This window comes from Peromyscus eremicus, chromosome 2 (assembly GCF_949786415.1).
Source record: "Peromyscus eremicus chromosome 2, PerEre_H2_v1, whole genome shotgun sequence".
In the NCBI taxonomy this organism is placed as follows: domain Eukaryota; kingdom Metazoa; phylum Chordata; class Mammalia; order Rodentia; family Cricetidae; genus Peromyscus; species Peromyscus eremicus.
Window position 1 is genome coordinate 99,466,980 of NC_081417.1, and position 27,974 is coordinate 99,494,953.

Below are 27,974 nucleotides of genomic sequence, written 5' to 3' on the forward strand. Positions count from 1 at the left end.
TGGATGGCAAAACAGTCTATCCTCTGTGGAAATTATGACTTATTTTTCCAGCTGGTCTGCCAGTTGCCAAGAAATGTCATCTGAATATCATTATTTAATCAAAGATTAGTCCATGCCTGTGACATAGGCTGCAACTATTATCTTCTTTGATTCTTTACACAAGCACACATTTTCTGCAAAGAGTAGACCTGTATTTGTACAGACCAGCGGTGTCTCTTCCTTTACAAATGGCCCCAAATCAAGTCTACTGACCCAGAGCTGGTGGGGCCTTTTGTGTATCTTCGCGTACATGAATGTGTGCTAGGGTGTACATGTGAGTAGGAGGCCCTAGATGTGAGTGTGTAGAATTTTCACGTGTGCCGTGCTGAGGACCAGACTTAGGGCTTCATGCACGCTAGGCAAGGGTTCTACCACTGAGCCACACACCAAGCTGTCAGCCACCTCTGAAGCCATTTCTTGAAAAATTTCACAGAGAGGCCTTTCCTTAATCCCTGAGCCTGTCGGCATGGCCTCTTATTTTAACAGCTGATTTTTAGTATTGTATTGTTTTTCAGATTACAGCACATTTGAAACAAAATTCAACCAAGCCTCTGGGAGGCAGAAGGATGGACAGGACAGTGTTCACAGTCACACAGCAGACCTCTTGGTCAAAGCAAGGGAGAAGAGGGCAGAGGGGTATGAGCTCAAGCTGGGAATGTTGGCCTGGGTGATGGGAAAGTCTACAGTAGAGGACTGTAGACTGCTCCCACAAAGTCCAGAACATCTCCAACCTTTCTCAAGCTAGCTTCCCTTACTGCTGTCAGCACTTTCCAGAACATCTGTCCGTAGCCTTTGTTAGGCAGTTCAGGTGACAAGTATTTCAGGCTGATTCTAGTGAATCAGGGTCCCTGTTATCCTCTGAACAGGGCTCATTACAAGGCCAAGGCTTGCTCCCTCGTTCTTGAAGTTTCTTTGGACCCTTTCATATTTTTCAGCCTCTTCATTTCTGTCTGCTCCAAGGGACAAGCTATAGCCAAGCATCTAGAACCATCACAACAGGTCTAAATGGTTGTCAGGAAAGAGAAGCACAGCAAACAAGAACTTGAGCCTGGGGGATGGAGAGGTGGCTAAGTGGTTAAGGGCACTGGCTGCTCTTGCAGAAGATCTGAGTTCAGTTCCCAGCATGCCCATGGTGGCTCACAGCCACCTGTAACTCCAGTTCAAGGGGAGCTAATGCCCTCTTCTGACCATCAGGGACACCAAGCTTGCACATGATTCACAGACATACATGCAGGCAAAACATCCATACGCATAACATGAAATAAATAAAATAAACAAAAACCTTTGGGACTCTTTGTCACTTGATTCTTCTCAGACATAGATGAGGCAAGAGAAGTTGCTGGCTTTTTTGTTTAAAAGACAATAATAATGGAGAACCTGGGCTTCCTAAGTAGAAATTTTCAGTTAATTAATTAATTTGCTTATATTATTTATTTTCCTCTTTTCAAAGCCAGCCCATGGACGTGTCAACTCAAGAGCAAAGGAAATCTTAACAATTGTCAACGGGATCTTCATGCCAGGGCCCCTACACTTCACTGGCTATCTGGAATGTCATAGGCATATAGGCACACTTTAAAAAAAAAAAAATGAATGAGTGCCTGAGTGCCTGAGTGTGCAGATGGAGGAAGAGGGTTCCCAGAGTAAATCCTGAAAATAATCTTTGGTAAGAGGGGAGGGGAAGCAGCCTGACACTTGCATTTGTTATAGCATAAAAGATATCAAATTGCTGGCCTTTCTAAGAGACCCGGTCTTTAAATCAAGCTGGAACGTCTTCTCGAGCTCCTCTGGGTAGATAGACGAAGGCTGGCTGTGGAGGAGGGCTGCATGATGACAATCAGACCTCCATCCCCATCTGAGCTCCATGGCCGTTCCTGTCACTTTCTCACGCTGCTGTGCCCACCTCTGCCTGGCACCCCCCAGGGAACGGGAAGATGGCTAGATGAAGAGGGTGACCAGAAGCCCAACCATACATTTTTCAAGGTCCAGTTGCTAAGTGCAGAGTGACTCATAGGAACTTCAGACAAGAATGGCAATAGGAAAGAAATTGGACAGACCAGGGGAGGGGCTGAGCGAAGGCGAGGGGGACTCCAGGTTGGGAGAGAATAGGAAACATGTTTGTAAGAACTCCAGGATTTTGGGGGGCTGTTGCAAAGGACTCTTTCATAAGACCCATTATACTTCTGGGGTTTACATCACTATTTGATCTGAGCCCCAACAGGATGGCTACATCTGCTACTAAGCTGTGTTGTAAATGTCTTTAATTTTTATATTTCATCTGAAGGGAGTTGTTAAAGCAAGTTTACAGGGTGATGGCTCTTTGAATAAAAGCCATCAATACTGGAGCCGAGCTCTGTATGACACTTAATTTTCGCTCTAATAAGCCCTCCTAAAACATTACAAGATTTAGAGCCTTTCTTTCCCTTCCCTTTTCTCCTTCCCTTTAACTTCCCTTCCCGCCTTGCAGTTTTCTCCGCTAGCCATCTTCTGAGGCCCCTTTCTTGCCTTCCTTAAAGGACAGATTGGAAGAGGGCTTTTCTGCCCACATGCCATCACTTCCCCCTTCACCGCCAGCCAGATGTGCTCTTGACTTCTGAACAGGAGAAACGTTTCTTTGAAGTTTTTCAAAGACTTTGCTTTTATTTAGAATTTTTTCTCCTTTCTCTCTTCCTCATATTTAACTGGTTGGGAAGCCCCAGGAGGGGTTTTCGCCTGGGCCTCTTTTCTTTTCCTGGGGCATAAAAGGAACGGGATCAGAGGCGCTCTGTTCCCAGAGAGCCTTCTTGTTTCTGCCCTCAACGACTCCAAGTATTTTCTGTCGGAGCTGCTGTCCCCAGGAGCAAAGGGAAGATGGCTTTGGATTTGCCCTAGAAGCACAACTATTAAATGAACAGAATGGTTCTGATGGGAGTGGGGTCTGGAAAGCAACCTACCCCTTCTCCGAATATCTATCTTATTCTCTTGTCTGGGCAAAAGGAAGCTCCCTCTTTCCTCTCTATGTGCCAGACATGGTTTCTCAATGGCTGTGAAATTTTGTTCAAACAAAGACCAGTAATGGGAATTTCGGGGCACATCAGAAAACAAAAACCAAACAAAAACTCCCAACAGATCAGCACCCTACCATTAGACCAGAAGTCCCCCCAAAGCTGGAGTATCACAGTCGTCATCTCTGTCTCCCAGAGCATCCAGCTGGCGAACCTCTTGGTTTGCTTTGGCTCAGGCGCGGGTTTAAAGGCGGGCTGGGAACGTTAACACTGTGGGAGGCAGCAGTGACGATGGCGGGCTTGTTTGGAGAGCAAGTTAGTCTTCTGCATGATGTGTGAGCATGGAGGGTTTGGAGTATCGAGTCCAAATCAAAGTCCAGCTCCCCAGCTGACCATAAATTCCCAAAGGACAGCATCCCACTGACACGTTCTCAGGCCCCAGTGAAGTGCCAGGGACTCGAGGGCATCCGGCAGGAAATACCTGCTGCCTGCATGCATGCTTCTTTTTGACAACGGCCATGACACTTTTGAAGGGAAGTGTGTTCGGTTCCGAAACACCGATTTTTGTTTTAGTGAGTTTTTAGAGAAAATAGTAATTACGGGTTCTCTGAAGATTTATTACTCTATGAAAATATTTGTATTTCCTAAAAACCTCTGAGGTTGCTGAGGAAGCAAAGTGGGTTTAGATTTGGAGATTTTTGTTTTTGTTTTATATAAAAATGTATTGATTAAAACCCAAGAGTGTGTGTGAGTGCTGGATTTCATTTATCTAATGTGAAATATGTTCACTCCTATGTCCTAATTCAAGCATTCATTTGACTGACTTCTAAAGATTGAAACGTATAGAATTAATCCAGTTGGAGTACACCATCAGGCCCAGGCCTGAATCAGAATAGCATGCTGCAGATAATGGGGAGGGTTACAGGGATTGTGTCTAGGTCCAATCCCTTCCTCTTAATCAGTTTGCGCTCATAATCAACCCCGGAATGTGCCTTTTCCACTCCTGACTCAGGATTAAACCCTGAAATTGTCTTTATCTAGCTAAGGAAAGAGCTCACCAAACATTCCACGTCCCCTACTTTTCCCAGCTTCCCTGGTATTTATATCAGGACTCTGTTGTGATTCAGACCAACAGACTATGAATGGGGTCGAACACTTCTGTGCTGTCAGAGTCTTCCAGCCTCCTCCAATCCTCTCTTTTCTTTAGCTCCACATACATTTTAAGGTGCAAGGAAGAAGAAAATACCAGTTTCACTCAAGCTGAGATGCCAAATGGCTGTGTGGATTGGAGCCTCCTGCCAACCGTCCTGGATATAAGATGTGAGTGAGTAAGCTTCTATGACAAACACTGATATTCAAGATTGACTTGTCATTGCCGTACAGCCCTGCTCATCCTTGTTAATCCACCCTTGCCTGTCAGGCAAACCAGAAGAGACTCATCTGTCCCCAGCCATGTCTTCTGCCAAGATTCCCGTTCACAGCCCAGCCTCTCACCGGGTGGCTGTAGGAGCTCTTCCACATCTAGGCCCCCGGCTTGTCTCACTCTGGTTCTTCCTGTCAATTTCAGACTCTACAGCCTCCTGCTTCAACACCCTCACTGTCTCTGCTTAAACTGCTTCTCTGTTGCCTACACGACAAAATATAAGCACAAATGCCAGAGGCACAGAACTCTCCCTGATGAAAACTTAATCTGGTCTTCCCAACTTCCTTCCCCAGGTCTCCTCAGTCCCAGCTAAGCTCAGTAGTCCTGAGTCTGTCACACCCTCTCCTCTATCCATGGCTAAGTTTCCTCTCAGAAGGTCTCACTTCCCACCCCACATCCCAACTGTTTCTAACCCACAAAGGCTCCAGGACCAAGTCACCCATGACGCTCTCTCCCTGCGGCTCCATGGAGGCGATGTAGCACACAGCTGACCCCCTCACACCCTGGTCCTTTCTGCAGCAGTTAGCCCTATCTTCTTATGCTCCACCAAGTCTAGAAACTCCTTACATCAACATCCTCACCTAATTCAGAAACTAGCCCAGTACCCACACACAGTACATCAGAAACTAGCCCAGTACCCACACACAGTACTCTCCAATGTTCTACTGAAAGAATACATAAACAATGAGACAGTATCTCAGAAGCTTGGTAGGACTGACCGTTAGTGTTCCATTGTGTGGCCCACTGAGTGCTTAAAACCATTATGCTGAGAGTATGGTTTAAAAAGCATCTCCAAGGTGTTTGCTCAACTCCAGCACTGGGGGTTCCGATTCTACAGCTCTAGAGTGGGTGTTGGGATTGCACATTTTAACAGGAACACAAGGGGATTCTGATCCAAGAGATCTGCAGGCCACATTGAGAAACACTGAGGCCTATGCATACTGAGTACGTGTTTGTGAGTGCTCTCAGTGTGTGGATGAAATGGGCCAGTTTGCGTCGCTGGTGTGCAATGCTTTACGTTTTATCTCACTTGTCAACACCAATACATCGGTAGGGGCTGTCTGGAGGACCGTTTTAAGTAGGTCTCTGGGGCCACATCTGGACTACACAGGAAAATGTCCTGTGATTGATTGATGATGTCTGCCACAGGACCGAGAGGAGAGTGGTGGCCTGGGTGCCAGGTGCCTGCCGGCATAGCCAGTCCGCTATTCAGCAGACACAGAACCAGTACTTGGGAATGAAGATCAAAGGATCATTTGAGACTTCATCCAGCCCACAACCAGAATGGCTTCACTGTGGACTTCCTCAGGTGACTTGGCAGCAAGAGAAAATAAAATCAAGATGTGGCGTGAAAGGCACGGTGGAGAAAGGAGCCGCGGCGTCGCCGTAGCGAGCATTTGCTGTTTGTGTCCACGGCCTCCACTTCCTCCTTCAACGGCACCTTGATTTTTCCTTTCCTGGAATTTGCTCCTCTCTGTCTCCTTCTAGTCTCATTCCAGGGGTGCCCCACCACCACCTTCAATCCCACGGTGGGCCCCAAGTACTTCCGTCAAGAGGCGTGTCCTGTGTTCCCGGATGCTCACCTTGAATGTGAAGTCTGACACGGTCATTGTGTTATCACCAGAGAAGGGGATGCAGCTGCCAAGGGGAATCTCTGAGCAGGATGGGGATTCCATCAACCCTGCAAAAGCGAGCTAGTGAGATGGGAAGAAGCCGGACACGGGACGGCATCGGAGCCACAGGTCAGGTCTGACCTGACAGCTATCCCCCGCCCAGATTCTTGGATAGGTGAAACAACGCACTTCCTTCATTGTCTAACAGATTTCTTCCGTCATTTGTTTTTCAGCAGCTGCTCTCAGCTCTGTGATGGGGAAATGGGACTCAGTGGTGTTTGATTCTAGTACAATCCAGATACAGCAATGGCTCTGACTAGTCGGCCTGAGTCAGTGTGTGTCTCAGACCTCAGTCCTCAGCATCTGCACCTCCCGAGGGAGGGCACCAAGCACTTATACCTGTAGTTGGTTGTTTTTCACTCCTTTGGCTCTTTGCTCTTTGGGGGCCACCACCCAGCTCCCAAATAAATCACACGGAGGCTATTTTTTAAATGCCCGGCCTTAGCTTGGCTTATTTCTAGCCAGCTTTTCTTAAATTATCCCGTCTACCTCTGGGCTTTTGTCTTTATCCTATACACCTTTCTTTCCTTCTTACTCCATGGCTTGCTGTGTAGCTGGGTGGCTGGCCCCTGGAGTCCTCCTCGCCTTCTCCTTTTCATGCTCCTTGCTGTTTCTTTTCTCCTTCTATATATGCTCTCTGCCTGCCAGCCCTGCCTATCCTTTCTCCTGACTAGCTATTGGCCGTTTTCAGCTCTTTATTAGACCAATCAGATATTTTAGACAGACAAAGTTACACAGCTTCACAGAGTTAAACAAATGCAACAGAAGAGAATGCAACACATCTCTGCATCATTAAACAAATCTTCCACAGCATAAACAAATGTAACCGTCTTAAAATAATATTTTGCAACAGATGACTCAGCTTTAATTGCTATACTGCTGAAGGCCTTTGGAAGTGCCACTTGCCTAATGTCAGAGTTCTGAGTCTTTTGAACTTCGAAGCATGTCACTACACAAATAAAAATTAAAAAAATGAATAGCCAACAAATCATGCTGAACAAGAGTTGTTGGTTCACACATCAGCACCTAGATCGATGATTCCTTCTGTGTGATTGAATTTCTATTTTTTTGCACATTCCATTATTTTAATTATGAAAATATTTTATGAGCCACTACTTTTCTATAGCAACAGCTAAAAAGGGAGACTTCAACACTATTTATCCCTACCCTTGGCAGTGTGGACGTCATTCAGAAAAGTCTGAATGAATAACCACCCTGCAACGTAAGGACACCAGCCTCTGCGTGGTTTGTTTCTCCTTTTTCTTCCCTCCATCTGTTATCATTTCTCTTCTAGATTAAATGTAAAATAGACAAGAATGAGACTGTCTGCAAGCTGGAAAAGTAATCACTGGAAAAAATGACACTCAGATAGATCACTTAGTGTTATGTAAAATTTAGAAGGGGGTATTATTTTTCAAGACATTACCTCTGTTCAAATAGGTCAAATACAATACTGTGTCCAGCTTTGAGGAATGGCGCTCTTCCTCTTCCTCACTGTTAGTCCCTTCAGTAGCAACACTTGTCATTTTACTTCTTCTACTCTACTCTCTCTCTCTCTCTCTCTCTCTCTCTCTCTCTCTCTCTCTTTCTCTGTGTGTGTGTGTGTGTGCGTGTGTGTTTCTGTCTTTTTTCTCCATCTCTGTATATCTCTCTCTCTCTGTGTGCGTGTGTGTGTGTGTGTGCGTGTGTGTGTGTGTGTGTGTGTGTGTGTGTGTGTGTGTGTGTGTGTAGACCAGGGTAGGGGGGTAATAATAGAGTCTGTCTAAGAAGGAAGCCTTCCACATTGTCTTCTCAAAATGCTATTGTCAATTTCCTCAGTTTGGAAAAATATTGTCAAAACTTGGAAAGAGAAACAACCACCAAACCTAGAGCACCTTCCAGTCTCCTCTGAAAATCAGCAGGGGTCTGCAGGCCAGCCCCTGCTCTTTTCTTCTCCCCACCAAAATTATGCCGTCTGGTTTCCTACCTTATGAAATACCATCGATCCACTCCGAGGAGAGTGGGTTGTAAATTAATGCATGCGTCGTCGTCTCCCATCGGATGGTTGAAGCTGGAAAGCCACAGCTTTTAGGATGTTAAATATTTATAGTCATTGTTTCAACCAAAATAAGGGCTTGCACAGAGAACAGGATGCAGGCTGCAGTGGAGAAGCTTGCCTCTTGTGCTGTGTCTTTCGAGAGACTTCTGAATAACAGTGTCCATGAAGACCTACGCTGCAGATATAGAAGCTAACAAAAGTTCCCCAGAAGATACATGAAGGAGACCAGCAGTCACCTAGAAGAGCGTTCTGCACATCCTGGAAATGAAGGGTTCGTTTAGATTATCCAGTTTTTCACTCCAATTCTGGCAGACTTGTTCATCCTCTCAATCCTACCCCCAACTGTGGAGAAAGACTGTGCTCCTCAAATACTCATATGATGGTCATCACTGTGGATCAGTGTTGCAGACAGTGATTGTCTTACCATTGTTACTGCTGGAACTTTGGATGCCTGAGGTGAAACATCTGAGATTTGTTGTTAAGGAAAAACCTCCCAGCAATTACAGATCTGTGAAAGCTTCCAGGTAGTTTGTGAACATAGAATAGTATTTTAGAGGATAAAGCTGAATTCTCATTTGGATAAAATAACCACAGGGAAGTGTATTTACCTCCCAGTCTTGCAAAGGAATGCAAGGTAACAGTTTTCGTAGTCAAAAATGGTAGGAAGCAAATCACACTGACAATATAACTTGTAATTAAGAGTTGGTAGGGAAGATTTGAATCCCTGCAAAGGGACTTGATATCAAGCATGTCTCTAAGAGATCAGCTGGGCCTAGGAGGAATACTACACTCTCTGCCAGACAAGACAGGACAGTTTTTGAGCATCCAAACTTCTGAGTTAGAGATCAAGTAATTGCTTATATCTTCACCTTAGTCTCTAAAAAGTTTAAACTGGCTTACAAAGATGTTAGGTTAAATAAATTTTGCATATGTTTAAATTTGAAGGCAAAGGAAAAATAAGGTGGACAGAGTTTGATAGAGAGAAATAGATTAATTTACTGAACACCTGCCATTAAAGATTCCAGGTTAGCCTATGGAGGAGGGAGGATTATGGGCTTGGCTTTGAGCTTCCTAGAGGACGCTGTGAAAAAAAAAAACATAGAAGGTCATGGTATCTAATGTCGTCTGTAAATCTAAAACAAAAATAAATATTCTGTTTGGGGAAGGAACACAGCAATTCCTGATGCTATGGCCAATAATACATTTCTCCTGAGGGTCCTTGTAGGTAACGAACTCCATCTTCTGAGGCATCCCTGACCAGATTGATGAGTTTCATAGTTTGCCTCCTGTGAGCCGAAGAGGCCACAAGAGTCACGGGGCTTCCTGGGAAGTTTTCAAAGTCTATTTAAGGTTAGGACAGTAAAGTCAGACTCACTCCTTCCATGCACCAGGGCTCACACACTGAACTCCTCTGCAAAGTGCAAATGCTAGGCCGACAGAGCTTGATTAAAATATTGTGAAGGGCAGGCATTTCTGAAGAACGGACATGTACTGCTTTTCAGAGTCTACCTTCCAAGGAGACTGCCCTGGATTTGTTGTGACCCATCATCTCAGAGTTGATGAACCCGTTAAATTTTCAAGACTCCAGTGACGATTGCTTTGTCTTCAGCTGTATGTCTAAGATCCTTTCCTTTTTATACCATGACAAAGCTTTTCTGAGAGTAAATATGACGGTTTGAAATACCTCCGATACTGCCAGAACCCTTCCCTGCTCTTGAGACATCTGTTTGTCTTTCTAAGGATGTTGTTCATCCTTCTTCAAGTCCCCTTTTATAGTTGGAATGTAAAAACAAACAAACAAACAAGCAAACAAAAAACCAGCCCCTGGATCACAGCTGATTGATCTAGGGTGATACACGTCCCAACCTGGGCCTATCAGAACTCTTACTGGGAGTTTTCAAATAGAGCTGGAGAAAGAGTTTCTGTTTCTCCTTGGTGCCAGTATTGCCATACGGGGGCCTGGGGACTCTGGCTGGGTCTTCAGCCATGTGGCAGCATAGGCAGAGCAGCGGTCTAGATTGAGGCAAACAGGGGAGAAAGAAGTAGCCAGCAGCGTCATGGCCCCTGGTCCAAAGGCCTTGCTCTAAGCATTGCTAATTCTGCATTACCAGTTCAACAGGACTTTATGTTACTCACAAGCAGGAGTCTCAGGTAGTACACACTTCTACCCTCCCCTCAGACTGGTCACATACAGTTCTCCAAGTCTGCAAACTCAAGAAAATCTACAGCCCTGGTAAACTCCTGCGTGTTTCCCAGAAGGAGCCTGTTTGATTGGCAGTTCATGCGACTGCTGATTCTCAAAAGTGTACAAATACCAGGATGAAGAAAGGGGCAAATTCCAGGATTGTGAGTGTCAGCCAGGGTCTTGCATGAGCTCCAACCATTGCCAGCCACAGGCTGACATGGAGTCCAGCTTTACTATGTCACACAATGCAATCGCAGGCCTCCCTGAGCTTGGCATTTCCAGTAAGTGTTTAATCAGGGCTGTTTGGCAGTTTGTGTGATTTAGATGTAGCTATATCAGAAAGAAGAGTCCAAAAGTGTTTTCAGAGTCATTGTATGTTGGGCCGTCTCCCCTCAAAGATCAGATGTCCCCAACATTCAGCTTCACATTCAAAATGGAAGACCAGACCTTTGCATTATATAATGTAAAGTGGTTTTGAATATGAGAAATCAAGCTTTAAGAACCTCATCTGTAATCCTGAAAAGCATATGCTTAGCTTGTATAAATAGGAGCTAGATCTTTATCATAGCCCAACCATACACCGTTGATCCTCCAGTGTTTTAACACCCTGGTAATGGATAGCGACTGGTGTGACAGGATTCTGCTGTTGGCAGCCCCTGTCTTTCTCAGTGGTAGATAAAATGATAGAATTGCTCACAAACAAGAGTGCTTTTGACTTGACATAATGTTGCATTAAAGCAAGAAGGCATGTTTTAGTTGCCACAGTATTTTCAAATAGGTTTCTTCCTTTCCTTTTTTTCTCACAAAACAACTGATATAGAAAGATTTTTGAGGTTCCAGGACGGGCCTAAGGACTCCAACTGCTACTGGAAGAACCAGACTTTGTCCCGGGTGTTCTAGAAAGTATCCAGGAGTCTACAGATTGAATTAGACTCAGCAGAAGCCTAAATAATTAGCAGCCCAGCCACAGCCAGACAGTTGCTCTTACCATGTCCAGGCATCAAAACCAAAACAAAACAAAAATTCATCTTGGGTTAGGACAGAGAAAGCATAATGGAAAACAGGAAGGAATCAGTCTCAGTACCACCAGAGTGGAACCTCCCTGTCCTCTGTCTGGGCCCCAGGACAGCAATAGATTGATGGGCGCTCAGCCTGAGCTCAATTCTGCTGCTTGGTGGAGCCCTTTCCCAATGCCTCTGAGAAACCTTCACATAGAATAGATTGGCCAGCCACTGCCAAACCCACCCAGCCCAGGAGATAAAACATTCCACCTTGCCCTGACCTTGGCATGTAGCCTGCTCTCTTAACCCTTTAGGAGCTGGACTCGGCCTCCCTTTCTCCTCTCCTCTCCTGTCCATTTCCTTCCCATGGTGTTATCCTGTCTACACTGAGCTGTCTGTCAGAGCTAGAACAAAACTTCTCTTCCACATCCCACTCTCAGCCTCTATAGCAACACAGCTTCCTAATCAGAGGCAAGCTATTTGTGCTCTCAAATGGTTCTTCTCTGGGACCACTCTTGTATCAGGTATAAATTTGTTCCCCAGCTCCAGGCTCCAAATAACACCACATAGAGTTCTTTTTAACCTCCTGAATACACCTATGCTAATGACCACTAAGGGATGTGCTTTCGTTGGTGGGCCTGTAGCAGTGGGCATTTAGGCATCCTGGAGCTGCAGCAACAAGGTTCAAATGCTACCTCTGCTGTTTACCACTCATAAGTCCTTGGTCAAGAGACGTAACTTCTTTCTGCCTCAATATTGCTTATTTACAAAGAATTATTGTTAAAAATAATACGCACAAAGAACTGAACATAGAGCTTGTCATACGCGAAAGCTTAGGTGATGCGATTTATCATGCTGGTTGGCTTCCTTCCTGCTCTAAACTGGAATCTGTAAACATCTTAGGACTTCCATAGTACCAAGGAAGCAAAAGGTCCCTCGTTTTTAATGCCTTCACCATGGCCTTTCTATTATAAGATGCCACAGATGAGCACTGTTCTCTGCTGTCCCCAGAGGTCTTGGGGTGTGTCACCCCAGAACCCCTTCTCCTTCCCAGGCTCCCAAGCACTGGGAACTAATGATCAATCCAGACACCACCAGGCCCACTCTCTGAGAGCACTGTCTATACTGGGAAGGACAACAAGGAAGTAGAGCAAAAGTGGTGGCCGAGACTAAGCTCATCCACTCTTGCCAACTCTCACACTTCCTGCCCAAGCGGTAGCCGGGACTCTCTTGCAAGCCAGTCGTGGGTGAATCCCTGAGGATGCCATAGCATTCTGCATAGCGAAATCCTTCACCCATTAGGACTTGAAGATGATAGCATGCTTTTGTGCCTCCTACAAAAGGAAAAATGAGTCTTTTTGACTGTCTTGATTTGGAATTCCTGTGCTTCTCTTTGCCACTAGATGGAAGTTCCTTGTGGGTTCCAGCTCTGCCAGATTCATCCAAGCTTTGCCTCTGGAATGTACACAGAGACTCCTTATTTTGAGTGTTTGCAACAAACAGCATCCATACACCCCTGGATACTTTGTTTTTCCTTTCTCTGTCTCCCCCACCCCCAACCCCAATCCTGGAACCAACAGGATAAATGGCTTTCAAATGTACGCAGCCAGTGGCCTAGGCCAGATTGGGCTCTGTGGTCCCTTAAACCCAGCCTTAAATCCAGAGAGCATTGCCTGCCATCAGTCCCCCCACCCCTTCCTCACCTCAACTTAATGAGCAAATAAGGAAAGAAAATTAAAGCTAAAAAAATTAAACAGCTTTAGTGAAGATCAATAGAATTCTATAAAGCTCTGGGCTGTGGTATTGAGTGAGAACAGAGTAATCCCCTGCACACTGCATGTTAAGTTAACTTGTGAGAGAAATATGCTCCTTCTCAGCTGTGTACCTTGCCCTCCGTTGTGAACCAGGAAGCAGGGGACACAAATTAAAATAATGTTGATTTAGTTTTTCAAGGGAGTGCCCAGGAGCATTTTCTGCATGGCCAACCAAAAACTTCAGCCTTAGCTGCAGAAAGCCCGTCTCTGAACAATACAAAGAGAATATCTGATCCCCAGAGCTCTGCCCACACGTGGATTTTTATTTGGATTTTGAGTTCTCTTTCTTTCATGCTTCCCTTTTAGATTTCAACATCTTAAATGCCAACTTGAAAATTCCCTTTTCAGCACAAGCGCTCTGCTCTACTCCAGCAGGATCTTGAGGCATCGTGGTCATTAGTCTAAGCAGTGCAGGATCCAGACCACAGTGAGGGTGAAGTAGGAGGGGAAAGCACTGCGCGTGAGCAGGTACCACGAGGTTTGTACCGTCTTTGTGGCTTGGTTTTCAGGAGTGCTTAGAACACAGAAAATTACATCATCAGTTTTGTTCCTGATAATTCAGCCACCTGCTCAAATGCTGCAGATGCCACACTTAAATTCCAACTGGGGTGAGCATCCATCAGAAGCCATTCAAGCGCAAGAGATCAGTCCTCTCGGAGTAAAAGCAGCCAAGGTCACAGTGAAAAGCAACCAAGGGCCTGGAGTAGAATGGGGGATTCTGGCATAGCCGTGAGCAAACCTCCACTCCACTACCACCTATGCAGAATCTTGACCTAGTCAATTAACCTCTCCAACCTCATTTTCCCATCTTTAAGACACGAATTATAATGCCTCCGTTATAGAATGGCTTGGAATGAATAAAGAGTAGAAAAGAGGACTACCTAGCCAAGAAAATGCTCAGTGAATGCTGGTTTCCTTCTAAAGGGACAACCTCATGAACCCTGGAAGTGGACAGTGCCTGGAGAATCATAAACCAAACTGAATGCAATTCTGACTCTACAGTACTTGGCATTTAACAGCCTAAACAAAAGTAAGAGTGCCTGAATTAGTGAATGGCCAGAATGACACAGCCAATCTTACACACATTTTTCACATTACGAAACTAGTTCTGCTATATGGTGGTGGCACATACCTTAATCCCAGCACTCTGGAAGCAGAGGCAAGAGAATTTCTGAGTTCAAGGCCATCGTGGTGTACAGGATGAGTTCCAGGACAGCCAAGGCTACACAGAGAAACCTGTCTCACACACACACACACACACACACACACACACAAAAGACAAAACCTAATTGTAGTGGTTTGAATAGGAATGGCCCCCATAGACTCATGTGTTTAACTGTTTGGCCCATAGAGAATGGCACTATAGGAGGGATAGCCTTGTTGGAGGAAGTGTGTCACTGTGGAGGTGGGATTTAGGACTTATATGCTCAAGCTAAGCCTAGTGTGGCAGTCTGCTTCTGTTGCCTGTGGATCATGATACTGAACTCTCAGCTCCTTCTTCAGCACCGTGTCTGCCTGCATGCTGCCATGCTTCTCACTGTGGACTATAATGCACTAAACCTCTGAAACTGTAAGCCCGCCCTAATTAAATGTTTTCCTTTGTATGGCCAGAATGACACAGCCAATCTTACACACATTTTTCACGTTACGAAACTAGTTCTGCTATATGGTGGTGGCACATACCTTAATCCCAGCACTCTGGAAGCAGAGGCAAGAGAATTTCTGAGTTCAAGGCCATCGTGGTGTACAGGATGAGTTCCACAGTGTACACTGTGGTCATAGTGTCTCTTCACAGCAATAAAACCCTAACACCCATTCAATGTGGAATGTTTAAAAAATATAGACAATCCATGAAGGAAATGAAAATCAACCAGAACCACCCAGCTGGAAATAGTTAGCATTGCTGGTTTAGTATGTAACTCTCTGGGTATTTGTTGACATATCTGTGAAAAATATTTTTTCATGTAACATGGAGAAATCTTCAGGCACCTTTCAATGACTTTCTTTTGTGCTTATTTAACAATGGATTTTGACCATCTTTCTATGTCATTCTAAAAACTATTACACCGATTGAGTATATTTTAATTTACTTTAAAGGATGCCTTCTTAGCTGTTCAGGCCTGTCTCACTTGTTCTTTTCAATGTGCCCCTTTTAGAAATGATAATACAGGCAGCTGTCTCTAGGTCAACACCCTAGACAGTGCTCTCCCTGAGGACCGCTTTTGCATACTTCCTAATACTACATCCCTGGGTGGAGCATTGCTGGGTTCAAGTCTAGGGTTTATTGCAAGGGGAGAGGAAATTAAGGACAGCATATACACAAACCTCCTTCAATATTCCCAGCGATTTGACTCTTCCTTCAGAGAAAATGGGGCCACAGTCCCAGCCTCAGTTGTGATGAAGAACTAAGGGTGACCTTGGGAGTGGCCTAAGGCTGGCCACCCCACTGGGAAATGGGTGTGGAGGAGAACAGGGCCAGATTTCAAGTAGGTGCCTTCACCTCTAGCTGTTTGACCCCAGGCAAGTATTTTAATGACAGCAAGGTTCTGAGAACTCTGAGAAATGTGGACAATGATCTTTTCCATGGATGGGGTGGGGTGATTGCTGTGTGGCTCTAATGAAAGGATGTCTGTGAAAATGCTCTGCAAAGCGCAAATGGAACTGGAAGGAGCTTTCCTGGGGGCAGCTCAGGGAAATTGAGCAGCTTTTCTAAACCTCCAGAGACCATGCTCTCAGTGTGTGGCTTTAAGCTTTTGTTTGAAATAATGTGAATTCCCAGAACATCAGACACACCCGTGGTCAAAGGTAAGTAGGGCCCACACCCAAGCCAAGGGTGTTGGGAATCCTGGCCCCTTTCTGTTCACAGTTGTACACTGGGTCTGACTTCTTGTCTGTCTTTCCCCTTCCTGTGAAACCGACTGATTGTGAAGAAGGTAAAGTAGAAACACCACATTGCTTCCCCGGAGCGGTCATGTAGGACCCTCTTCCATCCCACCCAGTGATACCTGGTGGAGGGAAAGAAAGCAAGCAGACAGAAGCATGCTTGCTGCTTGATTTAGGTCTTCTGGGTCATTGGTATTTCCTGATAGCAAACAATTTTGCTCTGCTGAGATCTTAAGAGAGATAGCAAAGGTAGATGTCCTTCTTGCTGCTTGGTACTGTATCAGATGTTGTTGTTGTTGTTGTTGTTGGTGTGTGTGTGTGTGTGTGTGTGTGTGTGTGTGTGTGTGTGTTTGCTACCTGGGCTCTTCCAGGTTATGTTCGTATCTGCTATGAGTCCACGCAGGGTTCAAAAGAACCCGAGGAGAGCCACTGAGAAGAATAACTGCTCTCCTCTGCTCTGCTAGCAAGCTAAGGCTTTGGGTGGGACTGTATTTGGCTCTAAGGAATCTTCTAAGGTCAACCTTCAGGGACCTCAGCAGCTCTTCAGGCATAGATAGACAGCTTGCTGGGGACATGTGTGCTGGGGACAGGGACAAATGCTGAGATGTAGAATCGTGAGGAGCGATTCCCCCAGGAAACACTTGGCCCTTCTTCCTCTGTCAGAGAAGGGCGGAAGCACACTCCAGCTCTCCCCTCCATCACATGTGACCCCCTGGGCAAACCAGGTGATTTGTCACACCTACACAAGAAGGGAACGCACCTCTTTACCTCTACCAACGGTTGTGAGGATAAAGCGGGATGAGGTCGATAGAATGGAACATGTTGCAGTGGCAGCCTTATGCTTCTTGACCTTTCTGCTTGCCCACTCTGCACCTGCCCATCTCCTGGGAAGGTGACTCAGGTGGAGCCAAGAATGTCACCAGTCCCTCGGGAAGGTCTTGTTCTTGGAAACTGATATGGTTGAGATCGTCCTAGCACTAAACTTCCCAGCATCGTCCCAAGACAAACTCAGTAACCCTGCTTCCTGGCTCCTAGGGGCATCCTTTCTCTGTGTCCTCATGTGTCAGAAGCAGAGAGGGAGCTCATCAGCTGCCCTTTCATACAGGCACTGATTCCATTCATGAGGCCCAATCACCTTCTAAAGGCCCTAATACTATCCCATGGTGGATTAGAATTTAGCATGAACTTGAGAAAGATCCAAACATTAGGTCTATAATGTGTGCCAGAATAGCCTACTGATTTAGCTGATACTGCCAAGCCCTGCGTGGTTCTCTGTCTGACACCCGAGGCCTGTCCGCATAGGTGGTGCATCCTCCACATGGGATGGGCATTGCTCTGGGAAGGCCCTCCTCTCGGATAAGAACCCAACTGGGCTGTCCTATTAACACTGGAGGCCAGTAGCTCACCATCATCATTTCCCAGCTTGAGGTGTGCACCATGCCTCGTTCAGCCCTGTCTCCTCATTCTGTCTTTCCGTTAGCCTTTCTCCTTTAGACTTTGAAGTCTCGATGTCTCCATGTACCAACACTTAGTTTTCTGAGAATTCTCTTACCATATTCACCACTGAGCATGCCAGTGAGGCTCTAGAAGTTTCTTTTGTCCAACGATTTAGCTAGAGAATAGGGTTGGGGTTCATGCCTAGTCAGTCCTGCTCTGGCAACCTCAAACTTGGGCTTTCCCTACTGTGGAACTATTTCCATATGTGTTTACCTCACATGTAAGATCTCTTCACTCGAACTGATGCTACTTATATTAGCTGACCCAGGCTCTTAGCATGAGCTAAACACTGTTCTAAGAAATTAACATGTAAGCCTTTTGATATTCATTATTCTTCCCATTACAAGTAAGTACACAAAAGTATAGTGGTTAAATGATCCAGCCAAGCTCTTACAGCTGGTAAGTGGTAGATTAGAGATTTGAACCCATGCTGTCTTGGTGTAGTTTCTAGTCCCTACTCATAAACCCCCAGTGCCTCTCTGACTTTCTCTTTCCTAAGGTGGAGGTAAAAAATGGACAGAAAAGATTTTAGTCATCTCCTATCAGGTGCTTCCAATGTGTCTGGCCCCAGTTTTCAGAAGGTAGTATTTATTGTTCATTGCCCTCAGCTTTTAGTCAACCAAAAGTCCACAAGTAGCAGTCAAAGTTCTCTTTACTATACCATCACATATATAGATCTCTTAGAACCCTGCCAACCATTTATCAACAGTAAATGGAAGCTTCAAGGGTAGGAAGCTCATGGCTTAGGAGGAAGAGAAGTGGCCAGAAAATCAACCCTCATAATACAACAGTCCTTGATTTATGTAGTAAAGTCCACAAATATTTATTGCACACCTACTAAGGGGTGCTAGGAACTGAGAATATAATTATCAAGTTGGACAAGGTCAAGGTCTCTGACATATGGGAAATCCTTGCGATTCGATGGAAAAGCATTTACTAGAAAGAAAGAATTCCAGTTGTCCTTTGCTGCATGACAATCTGTCCTGGATTTAAAGATTTAAGATGACAGCATCATCTATTTGCATCTGAGTCTGTCACATGGGTGGGGCTCAGTAAGAAAGGTTCCACTCTAGCTCACATATGCTGTGCTTTCTTGGGCAGCTACACTCTTCTGGAGCTCCACTGGGGAACTGTCAATGAAGGAGTCACCTGTAGTTGGGCAATTAATGCAGCTAAGAGCTGATGTGCCTCAGTTATCTCCACACATCTTTTCCTTCTCCAGCCACCTGTAGTTGACCTCCAAAGAAAGGGCCTAAGAGAACAAACCTCATTGTGTAAGCATTTTTATCGAGTATCATTTTTATCAAGTCTCTGTAGGTAACACACTTGCTGATGTCTCAGGGCAAACTCCAGAGTCTATATGGAAAGAAGCCCCAATGAGAACAACACGAAGTGTCAAGGACCAGGGCACCAATGGAACAGTGCCATACTGCCTTCCTCTTCCGGTTGACTGGATCAGCTCTGTTCCTGCCACCCACTTTTCCCCCAGAAGCTCCATCAAAGCAGAAGGCCATGGGAAGGAGACCTCTTAAGTAAAAAGGGAAAGGACACCCCCCCCCATCAGCCCACAATTTACCTCCCTTCTGATCGCATTTGAAGCATCCATTCGAGAGGCACCAGGCAGGTGTCCCACCCCCAAATTGCCTCTGAATTCTTGCTGTTAGTTGTGTTCTTTGGAGCTGATGAATTCTTGTCCGACTAGAACCAACACATGGCTGGTTAACTTGTATCTGTGTCCTGCTGTGTGTGATTTGGTGTGCACTGCACTGGTGTGACTGGGTGAACACAAATCCTCTCTGTCCTGGAGATCCTTGGACAGTCCAAAGGAGTTAGCCAGATGAGCCAGTGCCAGTGAGAAGTCCCCATGCACGGAGGAGCGGTCCCTGTAGGATGCCAAGAACATTTCGGTTGCTATGCAGGGAATCCTGTGGAGGCCACAGGGAGAGAAGCTGACTAAGATCTGGGAGTACTGATGCCATGGATCAGAGGGTGCCTGACTGCCTGAAGCTAGAGGCAAGGTGTAGCCCCTCAAGCAGGACAACCCCCACAACCATGTGCTCTTAAGTCCCAATTCATCCTTCAACGTTCGTTAACCAGTTATTTCCTTCCGCAAAGGGGCTCAGTGAACTCCATGGTTAGGAAAAAGCTCCCCCTCTTTCTCACCACATTGTTTTCCTCAAGGTAATGAATACAGAATGATCTCCCTAATTGAAGGGGGCAAAGGGCCAGAGAACGCTGAAGGAGGGGACTGTCGACATTTCCAAAAATTCTTCTCCCATCACACAGACTTGCACAGCCTAGCCAAGCCGTGAGGTACGCAGTGGTCCTCTCACCGGCAACAAACCACCGCATTGTCTTTGTGAGCCGAGGACCTCTCCAGGTATTTTTATAGAGAGGGTGAGTGGGTGGAGCAGGAGCTGCCTGACTTGTAGTCAGGGTTCTGGCATCCAGACTGGGAAAAGTGAGGTAAGATGCTCCCATTATAAACAGGCTCCATTGGCAACTACAGCTTCGCAGAAGGATAGGCTGTGACATCCCGTCTTCCTGACATGATCAGAATTGTATTTGGAGGTGATTCATCTGGCAGCAATATCTAGTCTGATCTGGAGATGGGAGATGGAATAATGATATCCTCAAATTATAATAGCATCAGCGGTGACCCTGTGCTAGGCACCTGATGTAGACACTTCCATTCTATCCTTACACACCTGTGAGATAAGGTATTGTTTTCCATTCTTTACAGATAAGGAAACTGAAATCCAACACACCCAGACATTTGCCCAAGGGTTAAACTGCAAATGAGTAGTAGAGTCAAGATCAAATTCAGATCCATCTGACTCTAAATCCCCTGCTTCTCTCCGTTCAGAGGCTATTACAATAGCACAGATAAGAGATAATGAAAGCCAGAACCAGGGCACCAAGGCAAACACTGTAAAGAAAACAGTAGACAGAAAACCTGTGCCAGAGGAAATTGAGGGACTGGACTGTGCAGATCCGAAGGTGGCCTGGGTGATGGCAGGAGTGCTGAGTTCTTCCTGTCCGGCCTGAAGCAGGTTTGGAAGTGGATTCCCCCCAAGTCCACTGAGGGACATGACAGGAAGCAACGCACACAGGCTGGAGGAGTTCTACCAGCAATAGATCCAATGCTTTGTTTTCCTCCAAAGAACTAATGAATCTGCTGTAGTTAATAGGCCAGGAATAGTGTAATTATCCATTCATTTAAGTCCAATTCATCTTTTGTATTTGTATATTCTCCCGTTCAAGAAATGGGTGCTGGAGGGCAGAAACAAGGGGCGAGGAATCCTGGGGAAATTACTAATTGCTCTTTCATAAGAAAAGTTGTACCTTGAAACAACTGGCTGAGCTCTTCAGGCTAGGCAGGTCATTCACCCTAGTGTAATGCCTTCGCCTGGCTAACACCCCATATGTGCTCTGAGACAATGGTATTGAGAGTGTCTCTCAAGGAACTCTGACCACCTGGGTCCAGACTCTGGGACTGATGTCAGGCCTGTGGGTCATTGAGCAAGTCCCTTAAATCTCAGTACCTCTTGTTTTGTCACATGAAGGTCAGAGATGACAGAGGGACTTCTGTCACCAGGCTTTCAGTGACTTACATCTGAAGGACCTGGGTCAGTACACTCACTCACATCTGCCAGATAATATCATCAGTATCAGTATTGAGAGCGTGTGATTCCTGTCAGGAAATGCTATCTTGCTTTGACCCCTAGCCCCCAGGCTTGGTAGACAGGATTATCTGTGTTATTAAACATCAAATATTGCTGGGCAAAAGCTTAATCTCATTGATTTGGATGTTTATACACGAAGTTCTCTGAACCAGCTTTCACAGAATCCTTTTAGCACTGCTTTCTCTTACATTACTTGGCTTGGTGCATAGCCTAAGTCCGGGCTGTTGCCAGGAGCCGTGGGAAGATGTCTTCATTTCAGTCCAGGGCCTCCTTCCTCCCAGGAGACTCTCACTTTGGTCCCTTCAACTTTTCGGAGAAATGCTACATCGGCTCCGGTTTCCCACTCCTCAGCCCACTGTGTCAGCCATAGATAGTTCAGGAACTGTGTAGCACTCACCAAGAAGGTCAAAAAGAAAGCAATTTGGCATCTCTGACTTGGAGGGGGAGGTCCTGGAATCAAGCTCTTCGGCTTCTTCGTTGGTCCCTCCTCTCCCAAAGTTTCAATGCAGACTTCATCTTCCTCCCCACATCAACACGTTTCCCTACTTTCTGGGCCCCAAGGGAGAAGGACTCTCTTCTGAGGCCCTCTCCTCTGTGGGCTTTACCAGCTGCCTGTCCACCCACCTCTTGGTGGAGAGAGAACTTACAGTTTCTCTCTCTAACGGCTCCCCACCAGTCTTGCCTTCGTAATTTCCAGTGTCCAGCTGACAGGACTGTCTACTTTTTGAAAAGCCATAGTTCTATTGTTAGAGAAGCCTGACCCCCTGGTCTCCTGCCTTCTGTCGACTATTCTAGTTGGTCATTCTCATCCTCTTCCTTACGTTCTAGATGTCTCCTTCCTCTTCCCCCTAACTCTTGAGAGACTTTTCTCACAGATTTACCTTTGCCTAGCCTCAGCCTCACTGTCATGGGCCCAGGCTGCAGGTTGACTTGGCCCACTCACCCTGACTGATAGTTCCTTGGTAGAGCCTAGCCTTTGGGTCAAAGTGGCATCTCTTGCCGCTACAGTCTCCGCTCTCACTCTTCCTGAGTCCTCCTCTCGCGCGACTCTATTGAAATTGCTCCTCCAAGGTTCTCAGGAAAATACTGACTTCCAGAGCAAATGATCATTTCCTACTTCACATTTTAGGGCTTCTGGAAGTGTGTGTTCCCACTGAACATGCACAGGCCTTAGAAACTTCTCCTGACTTCCCTTCCCATTTCCCTTCTTGGTTCTCAGACTGTCCCACCGGACGTGTGTTTTCTTCCAGGGCCAATTCCAGGACCCAAGGCTCTTCAGTGACCACATGTCACCACTCAATGATCTCTATCACAGCAATACTGGCGTGGCCTCCAGTGCGGTGCCACCACATCAAACCAAGAGGTCTCAAACTCAGTGGCCCTGCCAGCTTTGGCAACGTGATTTCTCCTCCCATCTGTATTTCTCTGAGGGCGTGTGGCTTGTAGTAACGCCAGCTCACAGGGAACACTCGTCAGTGTCTGAAGCCATCTCTGTTTATGATTCATGGAACCCTGAGGACTTCCTTCCGTTTCTTCCTGTCATCACTGCCATCAATCCAGGACTTCCAGAGTCATGCCTCAATGATCACAGGCTGACATTTCTCTCCTCCAACTGTCTCCAATGTGCTCCATTTAGACGTCGCTTCAACCTTTGGTGGCTATTGGATGACTTCGAGCATGTTAGTCTCTTTTCACTAAATTGTCAACAGCTGAAGGACAGGACCATCCTCAGCTCCCTCACATAGTGCCATGTCAGCAGTGGACAAAAGAAATATTTTGGAAATGCTCATGAGTGAATCCACATTAGCAGGGGTTTGAGGAGTGACCTCTCCAGAGTTATTTCTGGAGCAGAGACTAGGGTAGTCTGTCTATGCGTGCCAAACATCTCCCTGGATCCCTGGCTACTTTCAAACTCGCTCTTGCTGCTGCTCCTTCTTAATCTTTATGTTCCCGAGCGTCTCTTAGTGGTATCATACTCTCAGTCTAAGTGCTTTCTGGGGAGAATTGTGGGCCTTTACTTAATGTGAGGACTCTCTAAAGATAAGGTCCAAACAATTCTGACAGCCATGAATGGAGAAGTATATTAAGACTGGAGATCATCCCCAGAGCAAACAAGTGAGTGAATGATTAGGCGTTCACAGGGTGCCAAGTTCCCAATTCAAACTAAACATCATTTATATTTTTTGGATGCTTCTTTTTCTTCGATGGGGAAAAGTTGCTTTCTTATAGAAGAAAATCAGAATTGAAAGTCCTTAGTTTTGCTGCCATTAGCTTAAAATATAAAGATTAAAGACAAATGTGCCCAAGAGTATCAAAGTGATTAAGCAGTCACGCTCCTTGCCTGTGGGAGGTCATTACCTTGAAGAATGCAGTAGTCTTGGTGGTTCCTATTAACGGTGCCTATTGACTGTATCTGTTTTCTAAATCCCTCCCCATAAAGATAGAACATGCTCCTAATGGCCACCAAGCTCTGTACCACTTATGTTGTATTGGCGACCAAGGTCATGACCCCAGCTCTGCACAGAAAGCCTGATACCAGGTTCATACTTGACCTCACAGTGACAGATCTGAGGAGATCAAACACTCAAAGAAGGTGAAAACAGAGCTGTGACTGACTTCAAAGGAGACCCCCCTGCCCCAGGCAGAGGGCTCTGGAGGTGCCATTGGCGTTACAGGACTGAGAATTGCAAACCCAAAGCAACGTGGCAGAGCATTTCTGTTTTGAGAGAAGATGAGCAGGTGGGGTCTGAGATAAATCATTTGATCATTAACCTCAGTTTCCTCATCTAAAATACATTTTCCTGAATGTTATGAGGGTGAAATATTGTGGAATGGGATTTGAGTACTTACTGTGTGCCAGGCACAATTCCAAGTGGTTCCAGCCCTTAAATCATCCTCTCAACAAACCCCAGACAAGTATTATTATCCTCATTTTACATGGGGAGGGGCTAGGGAAGAAAAGGCTAAGGAACTTGTGAAGGTCACCCAGCTAATCACGAACAATTGACCCAGGAAGCCACCAGCCAGTGAAGCTATAGCTCCAAAAGTTTGGAGTTGGAAGAGGAGACTAGTGTGGAGGTGACGACAAATAATAGCCGTGAGGAGCCAAGGGCCCGTGAAGAACCACGGAGTAGGCAGGGGTCACCTTCTGAAGGACAGAAACCCAATTTCGCTTTTCATGCCCTTCTTCTTACTGTGAGAGAGTGGATTATGTATGAACATGTTTTTTGTGCATATTTATTTGAGTATTTTTGTGTTTGTGTATATTTGAATGTATGTTTGGACTAATATATTTTTTCTGGGAGCCTGCATGCATTTTTGTGTGTGATGTATGTATGTTCGCATGAGTGCACACTTTTGTGAGTATATGTGTATGTGATGAGGACAAAGAGGCTTGATCACAGGTACCTACTGCTTTGTCGACATTCCTTGTGCCTTCCCTTTACCCTCATACACTCACTGAAGCCTTAGCCTTAGCAAAGCTCTCTTTGCCCTGGTCTCCTCTTCTCCCTGCCATTCTGGTTACTTCCTTCTGAGTAGCTACACTTGGCCTGTTTTGCTCACCGGGGCATGGATTAGGTCCTGTTAGGAGGAGAGCATTCTAGCGTTTTAAAAGCCCTAAGATCTTGTTTGTGGGTATAGAGTCTTCCCATATATACCCCAGGGGTTATTTGACCAATAAAACTTTTAAGAGTTAGATAGCAAAGTGTGTATAACGAGTTGCTTCTGGTAGAAGCTTACGTTGAGCAAGAAACTAGTTATCTTTGGCCAGCCTGCCAGCGTTTAGGAAGAGCTTCTTTTGTGTTGAGCTCCAAAGCTGCTGTAGAAATGATGTCTAGCGGTAGGATAAGCATGGGAGGAGACCCAGGTGGGTGAGAGGTAAAGTAGATATTGGAAAGACTGAAGAATGGGATGCCAGGACTTGAGTCCCTGAAGGAAGCCCTCAAACCTCTGGAACAGCTGTGTGACTGTTGGCTTCTCCAGAATCTCTGCTCAGAACAATCCACAGTGACTCCACTTACCCATGGCTTCTAGAAAACTCCATCCAAGCTTTCCTAGAGATAACCCAATTCACTGCTCTGTATCTGCCAACACCAAGGAAAGCCCAAGGTCAACTGCTCCATTCACTCAGTGGCGTGTGTAGTGTAGTCATCACTGTAGACACGCACAGTAAGAGACACAAGAATACCCACTGAGATTTTCCTGACAACCAGAACAACTATGGGGACTGGGGCTCAGAATCACCCCTTCTCTTCTGGGCTTTGCTGGAAGATGCTGACCTGGGGAGTCTTAGTGCTCTTCTTTCTAAAGGTGTAAGGCACCATTTTACATTCCGATTGCCCTGGCCTTTTTAAAATGCCACACTCAGGGTCTCTCTTCCGCTCTTCCACCCTGTCAGCAGCTCCAACTTTGCTGGCCCTTCTAGGCAGCCTTTGATTTGCAGGCTTAAGACACTGAAAATTTGAGTCCTTCTGAGACTGGGTCAGCACTGAGCTCCCTCTGGGAACAGGGCTGGTCCAATTCAGAGGGAAGTCATTCAACAAACAAATGTTCCTAGGAGGGATAGCTATCAGGGACTTGCGGTGATGAGAGATGGAGTGTCTTAGGACTTCCTTGAAGATGTCCCATGTCCCTGTTACCCATTACCTCGCTACAGTGAAGCCAACAGCTCTTCATCTTCAAGAAAACATGAACCAAGAAAGGGTGTTGGACACACTCAGTAATGAAAATGTGTGATTCAACTGTACATTCATAATTATTTCATACACAAATGGCTTCTGTAGAAGCGCATCTGTCTCCTGCCACCAAGTGTATGTCTTTCATTAATGCACCCTGGCTTGCACAGGGTGTAAGAGCTTGCTTGTTCTACTCCGGCTCTCCATCAACTGTCTACCACCAGGGTTTTGTGGTTCTGAGAGAGCTGCAAGCCCCACACTTCTGTGCAAGACTGATGGCTTGTCAATAACATTAGCCAGCATTATGGGCTGCATTGGGGTAAGCAGAATCAATAGGACCAAGTAAAAAGTCTAATAAGTTGACATGGCCATCCTCCGCACAGCTCACATTACAAGAAATGAGTTTCCTTAAGGAACTAGCGTCGGGGTTGCTCAGGTGCCCCACACCCAGATGTCCTGACCAAGATTTATAGCCCCATGCTTAGCTGGTGCAACAAGGTCAGCCTGGAAGTGGAATGGTAAATGGGGTTAACTGCAGAATAAATGGGTGACTTGGGCTACTCTGCTGATATCCGTTGAAGCGCAGGGCTAGAGGAGCCCTGGTGTGGCCGTGGTCTCAAAGAGCAGCCACTCTTGCTGACTCTGGCCTGTCCTCAGGGGAAAGGACCTGCTGAGTTCTAATGCAAACCCTCCTTTGAGTAGGCTGCTTAGGGCCTGTTCCAGTTCCTGCAGAGTGGCTTTCCTCATGTCCTCACTAAACCTTCCATCTAGTCATTCCTGGAGGAGCAGAGGACAAAACAGAGCAGGCATTTTACCTTCTGCTAACTCAGCTGCTCATCCTGTGTCATTGGTCCGCTCATCCAAGGGAAGCTCCACGTTACTAAGTAAGGGGGAAGACCTAACAAGGGCCCTCGCTCAGACCCAGCTATTTCTAACCACTGCTAGCCCTGGTACCAGGATTCTACAGAGTTGCTATCTTCCTTTAACAATAGAACAATACTCTACTCCACCATTATGAAACCTTCAGCAGATAGTCGCCAGTGAGCACTCATGTCATTAATCTTAGTTCTTATGAGCTCAGACAATCCTCTCCACCCTGTACCCACAAGCGCACATCAAACACTGAGTGAATATTGTGGGCAATTAGAGAGAGCAATGGCCTCTGTCCCCAAAGAGAAGGCGGAAGCAAATGCAGGAAGACATTGAGAGCAGCTCTCTTGTTCAGCCACGGGGAAACAGGCTCCTTCTTCTTCCGTTAGGCACATGGGCATTGAGGACCTACTAAGTGCGCAGCGCTGTCAGCAACCAAAAGGCCACAGCTCGCCTTGCAGAAGTGCGTGCTGATCTAGGAGAGGGGAATGCGAGCGGACATACAGTCCCAGGAGATGTTCTGATGGCGACGGGGAAGGAAGGAAGGAAAGGTGATGAAGGAAAGCTGCTGCTTCAAATCTTGGGGTGGGGGTGGGGGGCTCACCAAGCTGCCAAACTTAAGCAAGAATAAGAAAGCAAAGAGAGAAGGTTTCTAAGAAGGCATATTTGAGTGTATTCTAGGAAGAGGTGAGTGAGTCAGGGAAACAGATAGTCTGACCAGAGAGGACATTGGAAGAGCACAGGGCCTGGGTAACCCAAGTGAGGAGTGTGGAAGTCACCTCACGTGTGTGGGAAGGAGTCTTGGGGTTGGCACACGTATGTTCTTCTCATCAGGGCCCTTCAGCTGCTTTCTGGAGGAAAACTTGGATGGGGGGGGGATACAGATGAGTTGGCTAAGAACTGGCTGACTTAGCAGCATGGACAGCAGGGTCTATTTGGAGGAAGAGACCGAAAGGATTTGAAGGCAGTGAGGGCTCTGAGAATCCTCATGGCCGGTGGTCTAGGCAGGAGCAGCTGGATAAAGGTGGGCCAGTCTTCCTCAGATGCAGACTAACTGGACAAGATGTCACTCAGGGGCAAGCTGAACCAGGGATGCCCTTGAGGGACTCAGTCAAGATTAAGGAGCTGCTGGTATAGTGAAGCCTGGGGCCAGGGAGGGTTGACGCCAAAGAGATAAATGTAAAGTCATCTGGATATTAATGGTGATG

General features: G+C 46.2%; 1 long non-coding RNA gene across 1 annotated transcript in view; it reads left to right on the forward strand.

The window, feature by feature from the left end:
- Window positions 1–4,238: 4,238 nt before the first annotated feature.
- The window catches only part of LOC131903744 (uncharacterized), a 42,028-nt gene continuing 18,292 nt past the window's right edge, over window positions 4,239–27,974 (forward strand). The window contains exons 1-2 of the long non-coding RNA XR_009377582.1: window positions 4,239–4,340; window positions 13,461–13,632. This is a non-coding gene — a long non-coding RNA (uncharacterized LOC131903744). The remainder of the gene's footprint in view (window positions 4,341–13,460; window positions 13,633–27,974) is intronic.